Genomic DNA, 13,704 nt, shown 5'->3' with positions numbered 1-13,704 from the left:
CTATCATCAGGTCAAGGGAATCCAATGCTCTCTTCTGAGTTCAGTAAATACCAGAAAGACAACTGATAGTCACTCACAACCACCTGTAACTACAGCCCTAGGGGAACTGACTCTTTCTGGTCTCCATGGGCACCAGGCAAAGGAAGCATACACAGGTATGTGAGTAGACAAAAGCCGTACATAGCAAAATTATAATTAATATCCTAATTAATCAAAAGAATAAAAGGGATGAAGATGTATTTCAGTTAGTAGCATTCTTGCTTGCTGAGCATGCCTGAATCAATTCCTGTTACATAAAGGGGACAAAGATTGAGATGCTTCTAATCCCAGCACTTGGGAGGTGGAGGAAGAAGGATCAGAAATGGAAGGTCATTCTTGTGGACATAGGAAGTTTGAGGGTAGCCTGTGCTACATGACACACTGCCTTAAGAAACAAAAACACAGAAAGAATCACAGAAGAATGTCCTAGGAGCAAGAAGAAAAAAGCCCATGGGACACAAGTTACTAGAGAGTTATGAAAGGCCACAGAGCTGGAATAGGCAACAATTTCATTCATAGTCGACAGAAAAGGTAGCCTGGGTGTGGGAACTGAACACTATCTTCTGCAAATTTCATATACATGCATTCCACTGAGCCATCTTTCCAACTCTACAAACTGTTTATGCATAAACACGGCTTCAGTTTCTGACTGTTATTACCAGGAGAAGACATATTTATCTTGGAAGAAGATTTCAGAATGTCCCATTAATGCTTATATCTAAAAGAAACAAGAATTTACTATCCATAAGTAAGAACCCACAGGATGAAATGAAGAATCCTTGTTTCCAAGTAATTATCATCACATCCCTATAGAATTATGTATGGCTCTGAAAATAAAAGGTTGAGGTTTAGGCTAAGACTGAAACTTGCAGAAACAGAGGTCTCCCTAAAGTTAGGCCTTTAGTGAAAGGTCTTTTTCAAATAGGCATGGAAACCCCTGATCTCACCAACTGGGAGGTAGAAGCAAGAGATCAGGACTTCAAAGCCAGTCTTAATCCCATGAAGTCATAACTAAAAAAAAGAAAAACAAATAAACAGACAAAAAACAAAGTATCTCTAAGTTGAGACATAAAGGTCCCAAATGATTAAAAGGAATTGTAAGAAAAATAGAGAAATAGTGCTACAAAAAACACTTTATTTTCATCCCCGTATCTATTCAATATAGTACTTGAAGTTCTAGCTAGAGCAGTAAGACAACAAAAGGAGATCAAAGGGATACAATTTGCATAGGAAGATGATATATTTTTGCAGATGATATGATAGTCTACAAAAGTGACCCCAAAAATTCTACCAGGGAACTGCTACAACTGATAAACACCTTCAGTATAAACTCAAAATAATCAGTAGCCCTCCTATATACAAATAATAAACAGGTCAAGAAAGAAATCAGAGAAACATCACCCTATACAATAGCCACATATAATATAAAATACCTTGAGGTAACTCTAACCAAACAAGTGAAAGACCTGTATGACAAGAACTTTAAGTCCTTGAAGAAAGAAATTGAAGAAGATATCAGAAAATGGAAAGATTGCCCATGCTCATAGCTAGGTAGAACCAACGTAATAAAAATGGCAATCGTACCAAAATCAACCTACAGATTCAATGCAATTCCCATCAAAATCCCAACACAATTCTTCACAGACCTGGAAAGAACAATACTCAACTTCATATGGAAAAACAGAAAACCCAGGATATCCAAAACAATTCTTTACAATAAAGAAACTTTTAGAGGCATCACCATCCCTGACCTCAAGCTCTACTATAGAACTATAGTAATAAAAACAGATTGGTATTGGCATAAAAACTGACATGTAAACCAATGGAATCAAATTGAAGTTCCTGACATTAATCCCCACACCTATGAACAGCTGATTTTTGACAAAGAAGCCAAAACTGTTCAATGGAAAAAAGAAAGCATCTTCAACAAATGGTGCTGGTATAACTGGATGTCACCATGTAGAAGATTGAAAATAGATCCATATCTATCACCATGCACAAAACTCAAATCCAAGTGGATCAAAGACCTCAACATAAATCCAGCTACACTGAACCTCATACAGGAGAAAGTAAGAAATAGCCTAGAAAGCATTGGCACAGAAGACTACTTCCAAAATATAACACCAGTAGCACAGACACTGAGAGCAACAATTAATAAATGGGACCTCCTGAAAATGAGAAGTTTCTGTAAGGCAAAGGACATGGTAAATAAGACAAAACGACAACCTAGAGAATGGGAAAAGATCTTCACCAACCCCACATCTGACAGAGGGCTGATCTACAAAATATATAAAGAACTCAAGAAACTAGACAGAAAAATACCAAACAATCCAATTAAAAATTAAAACGGGCTATAGATGTAAACAGGAAATTCTCAACAGAAGAATCCCAAATGGCTGAAAGACATTTAAGGAATTGCTCAACATCCTTAGTCATCAGGGAAATGCAAATCAAACGACTCTGAGATACCATCTTACACCTGTCAAAATGACTAAGATTTTTTTTTTTTTTTTTTTTTTGGTTTTTCGAGACAGGGTTTCTCTGTGTAGCTTTGCACCTTTCCTGGAACTCACTTGGTAGTCCAGGCTGGCCTCGAACTCACAGAGATCCGCCTGGCTCTGCCTCCCGAGTGCTGGGATTAAAGGCGTGCGCCACCACCGCCCGGCTTTTTTTTAACAGGTTTTTTTTTTTTTTTTTTAAGATTTAATTATTTATTATGTACACAGCATGTATGACTGCAGGCCAGAAGAGGGCACCAGATCTCATTACAGATGGTTGTGAGCCACCATGTGGTTGCTGGGAATTGAACCCAGGACCTCTGGAAGAGCAGTCAGTGCTCTTAACCTCTGAGCCATCTCTCCAGCCCAAGATTTTTTTAAAAAAGGACAGCTTATGCTGAAGAGGATGTGTAACAAGCAGAATACTCCTTCACTGTTGGTTGGAGTAAAAACTTGTACAGTCACTTTCAAAATCAGTATGGCGGATTCTCAGAAAATTGAGAATCAATCTATCTCAAGACCCAGCTATACCACTCTTTGGCATAAACCCAAAGGATGCTCAAGCATACAACAAGGACACTTGTTCAACTATGTTCACAGCAGCAATATTCATAATAGCCAGAATCTGGAAACAACCTAGATGCCCTTCAATCGAAGAATGGATAAAGAAAATGTGGTACATATACACAATGGATTATTACTCAGCAGTAAAAAACAATGACATCATGAAATTTGCAGGCAAATGGATGGAACCAGAAAATATCATCCTGAGTGAGGTAACCTAGATGCAGAAAGACAAATATGGTATGTACTCACTCGTAAGTGGATACTAGATGTAAAGCAAAGGATAATCAGACTACAACCCACAGCTCCAGAGAAGCTAGGAAACAAGGAGGACTCAAAGAGGGATGTACAGATCAGTTTGGGAAGAGGAAATAAATACGCCTCTACAGCTGTTCGGGGTTCAGTCCAACAGAGAGGCTGGATCTGCCTGCTACCACACAGGCCTTAAAATTCCATCTTGAAGTGACCTCTTTCCACCAACCTGCACAACACAACACAGACTCTAGGATAGGGTAGGACCATGAGAAATTTCTCATCTCTGAAGCAGCAATACCTGCAGTTATTGAAGTGTTTGTTAAGAGGAAATGGAGTGAAAGTGAAAAAGAAACAACTTACCGAGCTTTTGGTAGCAAAGGGCATTGTTATTGGTTTCAGGCAACTCCTTATGTTCAATTAAAACTGATGGTATAGAAGCAAGTGTCGAGAGCCTGGAGAAGAGCTCAACAGACAGAGAAGCCTATACTGTTAAAAATTTGGTCTTTATGTAATTTTATTTCTAATGCTCTTTTGCCATTGCAGAGTGAGAAGTCACTGAGAGCTGGATCAGATGTAGAACACGGATGTGAAAAGGAGTACATTCTGGCTAGAAACTGTCTGTCAGCAGAGGACAATGTCCCTTCACAGAAAGATAAGAGTGCTGTTTTAAAAGGAGGGCAAATGAAAGTGAGGAGAGCAAAGACACTGGAGATGACTCTTCCTCCTTTTAAGAGTGAAACAGATTTAGAAATGAGAAAAGTTGAAAAGCTAGCTGCACGTTTGCAAATACATGAACACCTGAGACAAAAAATAAAAGAAGGCCGGGCGGTGGTGGCGCACGCCTTTAATCCCAGCACTCGGGAGGCAGAGCCAGGCGGATCTCTGTGAGTTCGAGGCCAGCCTGGGCTACCAAGTGAGTTCCAGGACAGGCGCAAAGCTACACAGAGAAACCCTGTCTCGAAAAACCAAAAAAATAAATAAATAAATAAAAAATAAAAAAATAAAAAAAATAAAAGAAGTAAAAAAGGAACCTTCTCAACAGAGAAAGGGGAAAGAAAGCAAGTTTAAAAAGGCATCTTCACAATAGAGAAAGGTAAAGGAAAAGAAATTAAAATAGGAATTTCCCCAGTAAGAAAAGGAGAAAGAAAAGGAATTTTCCCAACAGAAAGAAAATGTTTAATCGTGGACCTATGGCACCACCTTGCAAGGGAATAGAAGAATGGTTGCCAAAGGTCAAAGGGACACGTCCACAGGTGTTTCCAGTTATTTTGCAGCAAAAGCCTGCAAATGATCAATTTCCACAGGGCTTTGTTCAGACTGACTGGAAACCTACAGGCATGATTTAAAGAAGCAGTGGTGGCATATGAAATGCATTCACCTCATGTTTAAGTAACTGGGTCACACAGAATAGAATTATTCCACAAGATTAGAAGGACCACATGAATGCTATACTAGAAGCTGGTCGTTAATTACAATGACTCACCTGATGGAAAGCAGCAGCAGCCATGGAACAGCATAATTAGACTAGAGGAGGAAATAAACTAAAGGAACAATTGCTGGGTGAGGGTCAGGACACTAACTTACAAAGACAAGTACCGTTTGATGATGCAACTATTGTACAATGCCATTTAGCAGCTTTAAGGATTTGGGCCAGGAGGAAGAACTACCTCATTTACAAAATTTACACAAAGTTCAGGAGAAGCTTACACTAATGTTTTACCAAGATTAACTTCAGCAGTTCACAAGCAGTGGCTGATTTTGATGTTAGAAAGGTTTTGGTGGAGTCTAGCTTTTGAGAATGCAAATACAGAATGTCAGAAACCCATAAGGCCTTTGAAAGGTCAGGGAGCTTCTCTAGAGGAGTGTATTAAAGCCACTGCTGATGTCAGATCTGCTGCTTATAATGCCAATATTATTGGGCAGGCCTTGGCTAAAGGTCTTCAATCTCACAATACTGGATGTTTTAACTATGGGAAACTGGGGCATTTAAAAAAAGAACTGTCCGTGAATAATGTCAAAAAGAAATGTTTCTCTTGAAAGTAATCAAGGAAAAGTGTCTCAATGTCTGGGGGGTTGTAAGAGGTGTGGAAAAGGTAGACATTGGACTAATGAATGTAGACCAGTCAGAGATGTAGAAGGCAATCTTTTATCAGGAAATCAGATAAAGAGCTTAGCTCAGGGCCCAGGAATAAACAACACAAGCCAACAATATCCTGTCAGCAATGGCATGGCTCATCAACAGAGTGGCCAGGGGAACTTAGGCTCAGTTTGGGAGATTTAATGCATGCGACTCAGGAAGTGCTGTTTTGGATTTAGCAGTGGGTAAACATTTAACATTATCTACACAAATTCCTTGTTATAAAATAGCCACTGGAGTATATGGTCCTCTTCCCACAGGGAAAATAGGAATAATTATGGGAAGACGTACTTTAACATCTCAAGGATTTATTGTACACCCAGAAATTATAGATGAAGATTACCATGGAGAAATTAAAATTATGGCTTATGTAAAAAAAGACTATGCAAATAGAAGCTGGTGATAGAATTGTCCAATTAGTATAGCTTCTGTATCTTAAAAGTAAAGCAGTTCTAGTGTGTAGAACAGGAGGATCTGAAAATACTGGGGAAAAAGTATGCTGTTAAACACTCATTAATATGAACAGCCAAAATTAAAAAGAAAACTAAGTGGGATTGAGATTGAAGTAATATTAGATTCTGGAGCTGATGGAATCATGGAATCCCAACTGGCCTTTATAAGAAGTTTCTATTCAAGTTTTAAGAACTGGAACATTAACTCATATAAAACAAAGTGAGGAATGGATTAAATGAATAGGACCTGAAGGACAGGAAGGGTTATTAAAGCCTTATGTGGCTGATACAGCCATGAATTCATGGGAGAGAGATTTGCTTCAACAATGAGCTCAAATTAATATTCCTATGATTTCAGAAATAGCTTGGAAAATGATATTTAAAATGTCATATATTCCTAGAAAAGGCACTGGAAAGAATTATAAGGAAAAGTCACAGGCTATGCAAGTTGTCCAAAAGCAACAAGGACAGGAATTGGATATCCAGATTTGGAGTAAGGGCCACTGCCAGACACCCAAATGCTCTGCCTTTAAAGTGGTTAACTAATAAGACTGTATGGGTGGAGCAGTGGCCCTTGACTAAACAAAAATTGTAGGTGCTTGAGCAACTAAGACAAGAAGAATTAGATGATAAACACACTGAGGAAACTACAAGTCCCTGGAATTCTCCTACATATGTAATAAAAAAGAAATCTAGAAAATGCAAATGTTAACTGATTTAAGAACTGTAAACAAATTAATTCAACCCATGGGTCCTTTATAGCCTGGAATTCCTTTATATTCTTTATTGTCTAAAGCTTGAACTATAATAGTTATTGATTTAAAACACTGCTTCTTTACTATTCCATTGCAAGAACAGGATAGAGAAAAATTTGCTTCTATAGTTCCTACTTATAATAATGCTCAGCTATAAAACAATATCATTGGAAGATTCTTCCCAAGGGAATGTTAAATAGTCCAACTTTATGTCAATATTTTGTAAATCAACCACTAGGAATGTTCATAGACAAGTTCCTCAGTGTATTATTTATCATTATATGGATGATATCTTAATAGCTGCCTCTGATACTAATATCATTGAAAGGTATTTGCTGAGGTACAACAGATCTTACCTCAATGGGGATTGCAAATTTCTCCTGAAAAATTCAAAAAGGACATTCTTTTAATTGTTTAGGATTTAAATTGAGTAAAAAGAGAATTCACCCACAAAGGGTACAGATTAGAAGAGATCAATTGCACACACTTAATGATGTTCAAAATTATTGGGAGATATTAAATGGTTGCAGCCTACCATTGCATTGTCTACTCAAGAATTAGGTAATTTGTATCAAATTTGGCAAGGTGACTCAGATTGAAGCAATCCAACGCATTTAACAGCTAAAACAGAAAAGGAGCTGGCCCAAGTAGAACAAAAATGCAAAATGCCTATATAGATTGATTAGATCTCACAACTGAATGTATTTCGGTAATTTTGCCATCTACCTACTCCCCTACTGGACTTATTATGCAAAAGGAAGATAATATTTTAGAATGGATATTTTTAGCCCATAAAAAGAGTAAAAAGTTAAAAACCTGTATAGAAAAGGTTTCTGAATTAATTATAAAAGAAAGAATAAGCCTTTATCAATTGTCAGAAATAGCTCTGGCTGAGATTGTGGTACCTTATATTAATGTTGAAATTATGCAATTGTGGGTAATTAATGATGACTGGCAAAGAACATGTAGCAATTATGTAGGAGTCAACAATAAATACCCCAAAAGTAAAAGACTTCAGTTTATAAAATAAAACAGAATGGATATTTTCAAGCATAGTGAAAAGAGCACTATTTCTGGGGCTCTTAAATTCTATACTGAAGCAAATAAATTAGGAATAGCTGATTATAAGGTAGGAAATGTAGGTAAAGTAATTCAAAGTCGATATGCTTCAGTCTAAAAATCAGAGCTATATGTCATCCTAAGGGTTTTATTAGACTTTAATGAATCTCTTCATATAATTACTGATTCTCAATATGCAGAAGGGGTTGTATTGCATATCAAAACTGCTGAAATTACTCCTGATAATTTAGAATTAACTTTATTGTTTATACAACCACAACAGGCAATCCATGAAAGAAACTGCCCACTTTCTGTTACCCATATTTGGTCTCACAGTGGACTGCCTGGGCTATTAGCAAAAAGAAATGAAAAAAATGATCAACTATTAGTAGCAAACGTATTGGAAGTTTCAGAATTTCATTTAAAAAAAAACACAATAAAGGCTTAAAGAAAAAATTTTCTGTAACCTGGCAAGAAGCTAAAGAATTTATAAAAAACTGTCCTAATTGTTCTTTGTATAATCACATTCCTTTACCTGTAGGAAGCAATCCTAAGGGCATTTAAAGAAAGGAAATTTGACAAATGGAGGTATTTCATTCAGCAGAATTTGAAAAATTAAAATATATTCATTATATCACTGATACTGTATTTCAGTGGGCATCTGAAAAGGCTGTAATTTTGTAACTACACATTATTAGAGACAATGGCTCTAAGGGGTATACTAATACAAATTAACACTGATAATGCTCTTATGTTTCCAGTAAAATGAAACAATTTTTTTTCATGTTATAATATAAAACACATTAGAGGAAGACCATATAATCCCACAGGATAAGCAATTGTTGAAATATCTGACTGAACTCTAAAAGAGATGCTTATACAACAAAGGGGGGATGGATATGAGGACTCCCAGAGGTAGATTACATAATGCTTTACTAACTTCAAATTTTTTAAATGCTACTGAAACAGGGACAACAGCTGCTGAAAGGCATTGAACCACAGAAAAAACCTGCTGAATTGAGTCAGCCTGTGTACTACCAGGATGCTTTGATAGCAGAATGGAAAATAAGGAAGGTGTTACAATGGGGTCGAAGTTATGCTTATGTTTCTGCAGAAATTACAGAAATCATCGAAATTAATAAAAATAAAGACATGAGCAAGATGCCTTGGATGCTGATATGGATAATACAGTTCTTGGGAGAAAAAAATACAGAAAGACCTTGAAGCTGATCCTCCTTCATGGGGACAGCTTAAGAAACTGACTGAAGGAGAAGCAATAGTTTGGCTGCCCATGGAACCTTTGAATGCTACAATACTCTTCCTTGCTATGCTGTCTGTGGTAACTATGCAGGTAATGGGGACTAATCATTCTTACTGGGCTTATAGTCCCAATACTACAATTGACAAAAGGGTAAATTGGGGAGATACAGATATTCCTGTTGTCAATGAATCCTCTCGGCTACGTGGTCCTCATGATCACAGAGGACATGCTAATAGGCCTGAGGAAGAGGGTAATGAGATTATAAATTACACTGTAGGACTACAAGGAATTAATATTTGTAGAGTAATGGAATTTACTTTCTAAATATAATTTTTCCAATTTGGCTATCTATACTTAATCATAGTACTACCCAGGATTTTCATGATAAATACTCTTTTTTTTTTTTTTTTTGGTTTTTCAAGATAGGGTTTCTCTGTGTAGTTTTGGTGCCTGTCCTGGATCTCACTCTGTAGACCAGGCTGGCCTTGAACTCACAGAGATCCGCCTGGCTCTGCCTCCCGAGTGCTGGGATTAAAGGTGTGCGCCACCACCAACCAGCTCATGATAAATTTTATATGCTTCATTCATCTGCTGTTAGAGGATAGGAGATTAATGCTACTAGTTCCATTAATCTACCATCCTGAGAGAGGAATCTGGCTGGATACACCAGCAACAATGTAAAAAAAAAAGTAAGAAACCTCAAGCTTATTAATATCATCCAAAAAGACATCGACTGGAGCACTTATAGCTTCCATCAAGTAAAATATTCTCACTCAGAGTTAAGATAGCTGTGGTATAACTTGAATGGAATTGTGGAATTAGCTCCACTGTTGATGAGCCTATCGAATGGCATGGAGTTGGGATGTCAGGTCCAATGCTACTATTTGGAAAATCAGTCCAGATTAATTTGTGGAAATTGGCAAGTGCCTTATGCCCTCCTAAAGTATGAAAAGGAAAGTTAAATGTATATGATAGTAGCTTTACTTTGTCCTTTAAATTGAATCAAAGTCACAATTTTGTAGCATGTGTACTATTACCTTATATTTTAATTGAATGGGTCTGTACAAAGGACCCTAATAACTATAGTATTACTTGTGAAGATTGTACTCTTCATACCTGCATTAATGCTAGCATGTTACAGGATGTCACTTGTGAAAGTTTATATAGAGCAAGGACAGCAGTCTAGATACCAGTGAAGTTGTCAAGGCAATGGCAAAACTCACCTGTGCTGATTCTAGTCCAGAACCTCATTGAAAGAATATTAAGAACACGTTGGATGATTGGACTGGTTATTACTGTTGTTACAGGAATTATTGCATTGACTACTGCTGCAACAGCTGGAGTGGCCCTTCATAAAGAAACTGCTGAAATTGTAGAGAATGGTGTAGCTAGAGTTATCCTGCCTGGCCCACAGTCAGGACAAATCTCTCTCACCTGCCAGTCCCACAGCCGCTCAGACCCAACCAAGTAAACACAGAGACTTATATTGGTTACAAACTGTATGGCCGTACCAAGCTTCTTGCTAACTGTTCTTACAGCTTAAATTAATCCATTTCTATAAATCTATACCATGCCACATGGCTCGTGGCTTACCGGCATCTTCACATGCTGTTTGTCATCGTGGTGGCTGGCAGTGTCTCTGACTCAGCCTTCCACTTCCCAGCTTTATTCTCTTCCTTGTCCCGCCTATACTTCCTGCCTGGCCACTGGCCAATCAGTGATTTATTTATTGACCAATCAGCAACACACCTGACATACAGACCATCCCATAGCAGAATGGTATCAGCATTCTGCAGAACTTTGGGCTCAACAAAATAAAGTAGATCCTGAGATAGTTAATGAAATAGCTGGCCTAAGAAAAGCTGTGTTACTTTTGGGTGATTGATCAATTAGACTTTAAAGTAACAAATTAAACTAAAATGTGACATGGAATGTTACAACTTATTGTATTACACCTTAAAGTTTAATGAAAGCAAGTATGATTGGGAAAAGGTTAAATTGCATTTGCTGAGTCATCCTAATTTTTCTCAAATGATTTATGATTTACAACAAGAAATTAAGGAAACCTTTTAAAATAAGTTACCTGATGTGTCTGGAATGGATGTTATGGAAATCCTTGCAGAGACCATAGCTTCAATTTAATCTTATGAATCATTTGAATAGGTTTCTTATCCTAGCAAATGTTATACTTTCATTCACTGTAATAATTTTTACTGGCTTTCAAATGTATTCTGAATTATGGATGTGGCTTCATAATCTTCAATGCAATTAATATAGCTTAAAAAGGGGGAAATTAGTTGTAGGAATTTAGCAGTCACTGTATCTGGGGTAGACATTAGAATGAATAGTATTCACTGTATCTAGGATAATCTTTAGAATGAGTAGTTGTTTTCTAGAAGTACTTTGACCTTGAAGAATCATTGTGGAAAACGGTAAAGAATCTTTGTGAAAAACAGTGGTTGCTTTCCTTCATTTGTAAAATTGTTTTTCTGAAGGGGCGTTGTAGCCTTTCCATGACTTTGGTCACCAGATGCCTCTAGCACACCTGAGGCTCTTGCATTATTGTCTATTGCAAACACTATACAACTAAAGGACTAAAGTCATGAGGATCTGCAGGACCTTGGGATGAGGAAATGCTTTACCCAAAAAACAATTTTGTGTAACAATAAATATGCCTCTACAGCTGTTCCAGGTTCAGTCCATCAGAGAGGCTGGAATTTCCAGCTCTCACACAGGCCTTAAAATTTCATCTTGGAGTGACCTCATTCTTCAACTGAGCCAGGCAACACAGAACACCCTGACAGAGGCTAATAGCTTGTCCAAGGGCACACAACCCATTGAATGCCAAAAGTCTAATTCAAAAAGTCAAATTCAACAAATAGGTATCCATCTATTTACTCTTTAGAATATCATTTGTCATATAGCCAAGGTGTGTTCAAGCTCATGATCCTCCTGCTTCAATCTGCTAAGTATTGATATTTTGGGCCTGTATAACCATTCCAGGTCAAAATGTAGAAGTAGTCCCCATCAGAAGTCAGGCCTTAAACTGATTGCTCACGAATCTGACTGTGAGATGGGAGATGATGCTACTGTCTGGATAATTAGTGAACAAACAGATCAGAACAGCAAAGAGGGTTATTTTTGTTGTTGTTGTTTTTCAAAAGGGGGCTTTCTGATTATCTTAGGATTTCTATGGCTGTGATAAACACCATGACAAAGAGCAACTTGAGTAAGAAAGGGTTTATTTGGCTTACCCTTCAATTTCATAGTCCATTATTAAAGGAAAAAAGAAGAGGAACTCAAGGAACTCAGGAACCTGGAGGCAGGAGCTGATTTAGAGACTATGGAGAGGTGCTGCTTATGGGCTTGAACCCCAAGGATTGCTCAGCCTACTTTTTTTTTATAGAACCACAGGCGCATCCATAATAGGTTAGGCTCTCTCTATCAATCATTAATTAAGAAACTACCCTAAACAATGCCTACAACCTGATCTTATGGAGGTATTTTCTGAATTGAGTCATACTCTCAGATGTCTCTAACTTGTGTCAAGGTGACACAAAACTATATGTAAGTGACCCTACAAATTACACAGAGGAGCTCCTATGGCTGAAAAATCACTTTCAACAAAGTAGCTGGATACACAACTCACAAAAATCAGTAGCTCTCCTATGAACAAATGACAAAAGGACTGAGAAAGAAAGGGGAATGACAACTTATACAATAGTATCAAATTATATAAAATATCTTGGAGTAACTCTAACCAAGGAAGCAAAAGACTTGAATGATAAAATGTCAAGTCTTTGAAGACAGAAATTGAAAAAGATAGGAGAAGTGAAAAGATCTCCATGCTCATGGATTAGTAGGATTAACATAATAAAAATGGCCATCCTACCAAAAGCCAACTATATATTCAATGCAACCCCCATCAAAATCTGAATACAGTTCTTTACAGACCTTGAACGGACAATTCTCAACTTCAAATGGAAAAACAAAAAATCCAGGATAGCAATGAAATCCTGAACAATAAAAGAACTACTGAAAGTCTCATCATTCCAGATTGCATGTTGTACTATAGAGGAATAGAAATAAAAATCACGTGGTATTGGAATAAAAACATTATTTTTTAAATAATTTAAAAAGTAAATAAAATTAAACACACATGTGCCTACCCAGAATAAATGAAGAAAAATTCATACATACATACATACACACACAAATGTAAAAATATCAAGTTCTTATCCTGAAGCAGCTCATGGAGTGACATCATTCAGAGATTGCTGGTTCCAGCATGGATACAGGAGTGGAAAGAACAACACTGGACCTCAAGTGACCTCACAGGGACCTCAAAGAGACAAGAGGGGACCACTGGACATCACGTGATCTCAAAGAACCACAGGGCACCTCAAGGGACTTTAAGGGACGCAAAATTCCACTGCCAACTCCCACAGCCCTGGGAGGATCACACACTGACTCCCATGGCTCCTCCCCATGTGGGGACAACAGTCCCTTCCACACCATGGCATGGATTCAGAGCTCCACCTGCTCTCCTGAAAGCTCCTGGAAGGGGGTCAAAAGACAGCAAAGGAACCAAGAGTGCTTCATACAGTCCCAGAAACAGGCTTTTAGCATGGCAGACCAGAAGTGCCCCCACCCATTCTGACTGGCAGTCTGCCTGGAGGTCCTC

At 37.7% G+C, this 13,704-nt stretch overlaps 1 protein-coding gene across 6 annotated transcripts in view; it reads right to left on the bottom strand.

Moving 5' to 3' along the window:
• Positions 1–13,704, bottom strand: part of LOC128115855 (zinc finger protein OZF-like) — a 53,340-nt gene that overhangs the window by 22,872 nt on the left and 16,764 nt on the right. The window lies entirely within an intron of this gene.

The sequence above is a fragment of the Peromyscus californicus genome, unplaced genomic scaffold (genome assembly GCF_007827085.1).
Source record: "Peromyscus californicus insignis strain IS unplaced genomic scaffold, ASM782708v3 Scaffold_1__1_contigs__length_55948999, whole genome shotgun sequence".
Taxonomy (NCBI): Eukaryota; Metazoa; Chordata; class Mammalia; order Rodentia; family Cricetidae; genus Peromyscus; species Peromyscus californicus.
This window is presented reverse-complemented; position numbering and strand designations above follow the sequence as displayed.